Here is an 8,287-nt window from a genome sequence, read left to right on the forward strand (position 1 = left end):
TTTGACTTTGGCCAAACTGACATGGAAATGTGGAAATCCCTGTTTCAACAGTGAGCTCATCTGTTGCCTGGCACGCTGCCCTGGCCTTTGTGTCAATCAGCCTCTTTGTCGCTGTGACTGTAAATCTTACTTTAACAGTAACACAATTGCCTAATCTGCCTTAACATGTTGTATCAAGTAAATATGCCACATTTATTAAGAATGTGTCACAAAACTAGAGACAGAAATTTGAATAAGAGCAGAGAAGCAAGTGTGTTCAGCCAAGTCATTGGTTCCCCCCCCAAACAGAAAAACTGCTGTACATCAAAGCTAATAAAACAAGGTAGTCAAGCCCCCGCCCGAGTTTTATTGGATTCTTCCTGATAGAGTAAAGGCTTGGTTGGTTTGGTTTTCAACTGTCTCATCTAAGATCAATACTGTCCCACCCCTAAGCTCAGATTAGGTTTTCCACAACTACTGTAGCTCATGCAAAAAGCCACACCTCAAAACAAGCATAAAAAGAAAGCTGGCAGAGGCCACCGCCAAATCACATTCATAAAAACAGTCATCTCTCTGTTTTTGATAACAATTATTACATCTCTGTTACTTTAATATGCTTATTTGCTGCCTTGGTAAGGGTTGCATTTGAACATGTGGTTCTGCTTCTGTTGTGCATTTCTGTAAAGAAGAAGCTGCAGTCAGGGCTCAGTTAGCTTAGCACAAAGATAGAGTTGTAAAATGCATGTCCAGTGTTTGCAAAATATACCGATCAGCGCATGAAACTTCATTCATTTATCATCCATTAGCACGTAATTTGTTTGTTCATTTAAAACCAAAGAGGACAGAATGACATCATGGAATTTTATGAGGGAGGCTGCAGCATGGACTATATTTTGACCAGGTGCAGTGACCTGGCCATAAAGGAGGTATGCTAATTAGTGAGCTTTCAAGTCGCTTTGTTTGCTTCAGTCAACTCTGTGTCTCCAAATAAAAAGCAAAGGGAAGAGTGGCATCTGTCTGCTCATCCAAGAACTCGTTCATTGCCAGCATTAACGCATATCGTGGGTGTTCCACTCACAAGAGAACAGTACCTCTCCACATCCATCTTGTGTTAGCACCTATGATCTATCCCTACTATATGCAAACAAACTCATTTAACATATTATTTGAAATGTCCGAGTCAATCTGTAGATTCTATCTTCTGTTCCACCAACAGCACTATAGCTCAGAAGCTGCCAAAACTAACGATTGTACCTGCGATTAGGCTGCACAGCCACTCATGCTGTGCCCTGCTTTCACTTCCGTAACTGATCAGCTTATATTTGCCTTTATGCAAAACAATTGCTAATAATTGTCACCAGCAGTAAAAGCATTTTTGGAACAGCTGAGCATTCAGTGCCTCTGATCCCATTACTGCAACCCCCCCTCACACACACACACACACACACACACACACACACACACTGTTGCCAAGAGCTTGCTCATTGCATCTTTCATACTAAGCTCCCTGCTCAAGATTGAATGACCCTAAAAATTCGACAACTTCTGCTCTTTCAAAAAGAGACTGCTGCCTTTATTTACAAGACAACAAAAGTTTTCCATTTTCCTGTTCCAGCTCCCCGTTTTCAGTACATTCAAAGGTGACAGATTCCCACGCCAACATCCAAGACCAACACCTCTTCTCAAGGTGACTTGCCCAATAAGCCTAAGAGCTGTCAGAGCAGTGTGGAAGTGCTAGACACAACTCGCCCAAACAAATTTCCTTCCTCATCTAACTCTGGACTCCAGTTTTTCCTACCTCCTCTCTCTGTCACTTCTTCCCCTTAGAGATGCACACTTTAGTCAACGTAAAAGCGTGACCTCTTGTTCCTAGCTTTTGAACTCTGATTTTTTCCCACTTTCACCCAGGGGACAGAGTGAAGGGAATGGTAACCCCATCCTGTCATTTTTCCAGCTGTCCCCTTCCTTTCCTTTGCTGTCCTTTCCTCTGTTCCCACTATTCCTCCTTTCCTCTTTTCTGTGATCTCTGTAACACGTATGCTTTCCTGAGTCCCTCCAGTGTTCTTTATGGTCAAATATACATTTCACACTTTTCCTCTGTTATGTGAAGGAATTTTGCTTTGCTTATTTTTGCCTTTAGCTTTCCTGCAGATAAGATGGAACCAATAAAGAGGTCTTTATTGGAGCTGGTGGGAGTATATCTATACAACTTGATGTATTTGCCCTCTGGAGGCTGCAAGTGCATGACCTATTTCTGACCATTCAGTGAAGGTTTTTCCTACATTACAACTGGGCATTTTTTATTGAATTGAAAGGTGCAGTTTCGGTTAGTATTTTCCTTGTTTTTCATGAAAAAAAATTTCCCATAATCAAACTTTTAACTGCAGAAACAAGCAGTGGTTGAAAGTACTGCAGAAAAGAATCATAGTCCCAATATCCAATCCTTTGAGCAAACAAGCCTCTGCAAGTTATATTGATTAAACGAGCTTTGTATCCTTTGTATCTGGGAAACATACCTGGAGTTGCTTGAAAACCAGCAGCAGGGGGAGTGGCTGTAACCGTTGGCTGCTGGCAAAGTATCTGGGTGGATGACTAATCATTCAAGAATAGTTGATGAACTAGTTTCATTGAATCTGACATGCAGTTTCATGCATGGGGGATCATTTAGAATCTCTTTGCAAAAAAGTCAGCAGTTTTGGTTCACTTTCCTCTTTTTCTAAAGGCAACGTAACCAGTTTGATTACCGGTAATTAAAAATGTGCCTTTTTGTTTGCAGTGGTGACAGACATTGACTTTGATGTTTGCAGACAATACTGTAATCCATAGTGATAGTGGAGACGGGTGGAAGAGAGCCTAGAGAGGAGGAGGTATGCTCTGGGGAGAAGTGGAACGAAAGTCAGTAGAAGTAAGACAGACAATATGTATGCAGAAAAGAGATGAAGAAGAGAGTGCAGGGTGGGGTAGGTGGAGATGAGTAAAAAGGAAAGTTTACAAGATAGTGATAGTGACACCTGTCGTGATGATAAAAAGACAGGAGGCTAAGATGAAGATTTTCACTGGGAGAGACCAGGATGGACAGGATTAGAAATGAGAGGGACAGCTCAGATCAAGTGGTTTGGAGACAAAGCTAGAGAGACAAGACTGAGATAGTTTGGACATGTAAAGAGGAGGTGGTTATACTGGACAAAGGATGTTGAATGTGGAGTTGCCAGGGAGAAAAGAGAAAGACCACAGAGAAGATTCATCTATGTAGTGAAGGAGGACATGCAGAGGGTTTGCTTGATAGAATAGGATGGATCAGGTGAGATGGAGGAAGATCATTTGCTGTGGCGACCTCTGCCACAAGAAGAAGAAGAAGAAGAAGAAGAAGAAGAAGCCTGTTTCACCTTAACATTGTACTTTTTGACAGGGATAGCTTCTCAAACAATGGAGCACCTTTAATCTTTCTTCCTGCTTTTTTGTACCGTGCTTCCTTGTCATTGTTAACTGTATCAGTTTGTCAGCTCTGAAAAATGGCGCCCATCCTTTGCATGTTGTTTCAGGACATGTTTGTGGATGCAAGAATGCAACTGAAAGACCCTGAGGCAGAATTTGTACCACATTTAATGACAGACTCTTGTATACTCTCAGATATTATGCTCTGAAATTTTAAGTGTTCAGCTCTCGTGTCGAGCTTTTCTGACAGATAGTTCAGTGAATCTTTGCTTTTATTTAACTGCTGCATGTGCATTATGGATACTGAATTCACAGTGATGTTTAAGTCTGGGACCTTTGTCAGTGGATTAAACAAAAACATTACTCATCATCTTAAATACACGTCAGTCTACTTTTTAGGAAAACCTGCTCCAGCATTAGCAAGATACAACACACTCTTCTATTTGCTCAGTTTTTTGTCTTGACTTTCTAAATCCATTTGATCATCACTTTGGTGTTAATTACTTCGGTGACCAAGACAAGGTTTTGCTGCCCCACCGAGAATGGATTTTGCAGGTCCTAAATTCAAAACAACAAACAAAAAGAGGCTAAAAAAAGTTGCGTAGAGATAAGGAGAACAGTTGGGTGGGGGGATATTTTTGTTACCAGCAAGTTGGATTTTTAGAGCAACATCTGCATGAGACAGTATTAAATTATTAGCTGACGATAGGAAGACTTTCCAGGTTTGTCACCAGGACAGATACTGTCTAACTGGTGCTTAAAAATATTGGATATAATTTTGCATGTTATATCTATAACTGCATCTAAATTGCTCCAAAGGGCACCAACAGAGTTGAGTGCTAGTGATCATGGAGTCCAGTTAGTAGTTAGACCTAGAAGACAAATTGCACCTACAGCTGCCTGTGTCAAAACCTGCTGTCCCACCAAGTTATTCATGAAGACAAACCTTAAACCCTTTAACAAAATTTAAATGGGTGAGCTTGGGAATTAGCTATAGAGACCAAAGCTCAAGACCAAGACAAAAGACCCAAATTCCTACCAAAGTAGGACCAATACACAACAGGACACAATAGATTTGTGCTTTTGAACTAACTCATATGTTGGAGATAATTAGGCATTTTGAGGCCTTTAAATCTCCCAAAACATAATTTTGGATTAACAGATTTTGATTTTTTGGAAACCACAAAACTGATTTTCCAGCAAATCTGCAAAAAACAAAAAAAAAAACCAACTGTATTTCAAATCTAACCACCCATCTGTCTACTCAAACTCCATAGTTAGTTTTCTCTGGTTATGTGATATTTGCAAGAACCACAACAAACAGTCCCTGATCAGTGTTTAAATGGGACCCCTAATGTTTGTGATTACCAGCAACAATCCCTCACAGGTGGGCATACCTGTGATGATGCGATGAATGCCTGGCAGTGTTTGATTTGTATAACCAGCTATGACTGGATGTCTGGTTGCACAGTGGGAAGGAAGGAAGCAATGTTACCCTTTTGTCGTTAAATCAAAGGCCCCCACAGAGGAGAAAATGGCATGCTGGGACCGTAACAGATGGCGATGGATCTTTAAATGACCCTTTTTCACAGACCAGCGTGTGTTAGACACACGCTCACTTAAAGGTGGCCTTGTACGTTGCTAGAGTGTGTGCGTGTGTTTTCTTTGGTGTGTGTTTCTGCGATGCTATCAATTCTGGAGCTAATGGACCAATTTCCAAGGTGGTGAGCTTTACACACATGCCCTCAGAATGTGAGGGAATGCCTGGCATTTGTGTACTTCTTCGTTGGTCAAGTGTGCATGTTTTCATGTGTACAACACCATCAATTTTCAAACCAATGAGCCAATTCTTCCCTGCAAAAAGTGGTTGAAATGCCATTTGTTGATTGTAAAATCAATGTGAGGGCTCTCTTGCCCAGTCATTCAGCTTGGTGCTTCCCCCGAGTGAGGGTTCCTGAAACACAGCCATGTGCCTCCTAGCAAAATGGTTTGATTTCACTGTTTTCTTTTTAATTCATCACGGGTACTTCTCTCAGCACCGCCTGTAATTTTCCAGAGGGAGATCTTCAAGTAGAGAATATGTTATTATTATTATTTTTTTTAGTGGTATGTAGATTATTCGTGTTTCATTACCCTGGAAAGCAAGACTGCATGTTTGAACATGCTGTTTAAAAAAGGAGCAAGATGAGGAGTCACGCATTTCTAAGAAAGGTGTCAGATTCCAGTCCTGAATGCGCTCTGGTCTACAGGGTTTCTTTTTGATGTGCGCAGGTTGTTATGAGGTGAACATAGAATCAAACCGTGGGTGTTATTGTCCATTTGGGGGCTTTGTTCAGACTCACATTAAATTTGAAGTTGCATCCACAGTAAAAATTGGCAGTGTCTTCTTCCTCCGCTCCACTATTACGGCTGCAGCTCAGAGGGGTTGTAACGGGTGAGAGAAAACAAAACTAGACCTGACAAGCTCAAATCTTCTGCAGAGTCTGCTGACTTGCAAAGAGAAACAGGAGGCCTTTAAATGCTTGTCAATGCAAATAGGATCAAACAGTTTAAAGAAGCGGGAAAATAAATGTTCTGTTCTTGCATAATCTTCCTGAAGAAGATGAAATCAAGCAGAATCATTAGTTTTATAACTAGGCTCTTTACAATAGAAGTACAAAGCACCAAAACTTAATGCTTAGACACTGTATGGAGTGACACATCAGTGTCCAATGTGGTGCTTTATGTGCAAGTATACCATCAACACTGACACAAATACAAGAAAACAGCCTTTGAATAGCTGTTCAATGTAGTGACCACTATGGGTGAGAGGGTTAATTACTCCCCAGAAAAGTAATTTGATACACTACTCATTATATTATTTTTTGTGTTACACATTGCCACATAACTTCCAGTTAGCAACACAAACCTTAGACTACAGTTCCGCACACAAACACAAATCTCTGTGCTGATGAGAACACGCATCTTTCTCTTAGTTTTTATGTATGAACACAAAACTAACAATGCAAAGCAGAGATGAAAACCAACCCAGAGAAACTTCAAAGCAATCGTCACAGTGATTCAAGTAACAATGGAGGCTATGCTGGTGCAATGCTGACCGCTCATCACTGCCTTTGTTACCTGCTGAAGTTCAGGCTCTGTCTGCTGGCCTGGGGTCAGCTTATACTCAGCTTTATCATCACTCTGGGATCTTGGCTTGCTTTGTGTTAGCATGCTGTCTGTGCAAATGCTTGCAAAGAGCCTAAGTTGTGTTATCAGTATGAAACTGTTGGTTCTGTCCTGGACGCAGTTTGCACTTTACCATCCAATGAAATAAAAGTAATGTTCATATCACTTCTGGTGGTAAAACAGACAGTGCATGCAATACAGAGCACAGGTTAAAGAAAATAGTTTCTTTATTTTTACTGTATCTGTGTGTAACCGAACAACAGGTGAATGCCAAGAGCAAGAAGAATTGTAAATATTGGAGGGCGAACTTGTTATCAGCTGTAGCATTTGCCAGACTCCAGGGTCTCAGCTGAGAGCAGATACTCAGACATTCACAAAGATTTCCTTCCTGCTCCTCCCTGGCCTAGAGCCCATTGGATCTGAGCCTAAAGCAGCAGGGGGAGACAGGAAACTGACAGGATTACACTGACTGGGTCCTGCCAGGTTCTGTGCAGACACATAAGTGGGTGTACCAATGACTGAACTGCAAGAAACCATGACTTTTTACTTTGTAATTTCAGTGAGGGTGAAGGGTAAAGTGTGTACTGTGACACTACACAATTTCCATTATGAGATACTGATACAACAGCAACCTCGCTCGCCCTTCCTTATAGGTTTAAAGAGGTAAAGTTTGTTGCAAGTGGGAAAATGGAGGGAAATGTGAGTGCTATTAGATGTTGTTGTTCTTTGTATACTTATAATTACTGCTACGTGAAATGTATCCTTTCCTGAATATTCCATAAAAAACTCTGCATAGGTTATGTAATTGTTTAAAGTTATTAGTTCTATCAAAATGACCCAGGATTTTCCAGAGCAGAATTCTAGGATTGTTAACTTTTCCTTTTTTGGGATAGTCTTTTGCCGATTCCCATAATAATGTGACTTTGATGTTCTTAATGCACTAGGTGGCGCCTGGAAGAAGTCTCAAGAAGTGTGCATTCTACAGTTCGCCCTTCAACAGCCCCACAGGAAAAAAAAAAGTAATTTTGTAACTCATTCTGTAAAAAATCGGTGGTTTAATCAATACTTATAGGGTGACCAACCATCCTCTGTCTTTTGCATTTGTTGACTTGGAAAAACCTATATGACATTTTATTTCACCATTCACCATCAGAGAAGGCATTGTTTAAATATGTTAAAGTTTTCTTTAAGCAAACAGTATTATTATTAAACTTCATCATGACTGGGCCAAGTGTCCTCTTCTTTGGAAATCAAAATATGGTCACCCCATAGAACCTATTATCATATTAGATATCTGTAAAAAAAACAAAAACAAATAAACAACGCCCCCCCCCCCAACTTGTAAAAGCCTCAAATATGGAGGACACAGTTAAATCATCTGTACAGGCAACAAGAAGGCTACACGTTAATCGTGACTGGATGAGTCAGGTCCAAAGGAAATCAGCTTTAATCCTCGAACAGACCTTTTTCCATGCAGCAGACGTTTTGACATAAATAAAGACAGGTGTTACTAATCACATTTATTAGAACTCTGGGCTTAAATAGAACAGCACCTACAATGAGGTTATTAGTAATGCCAGTGTTTTATACTATTTAATGTCAAACAGGTGCCGTGAAATTGATACAATGACAGAGAAACATAGCGGTTCTAGTAAGCAGTAATGATTTCCTCACGTCCCTATTACCGGTTTTTAAAACATCAATT

The sequence above is a fragment of the Astatotilapia calliptera genome, chromosome 16, assembly GCF_900246225.1.
Source record: "Astatotilapia calliptera chromosome 16, fAstCal1.2, whole genome shotgun sequence".
In the NCBI taxonomy this organism is placed as follows: domain Eukaryota; kingdom Metazoa; phylum Chordata; class Actinopteri; order Cichliformes; family Cichlidae; genus Astatotilapia; species Astatotilapia calliptera.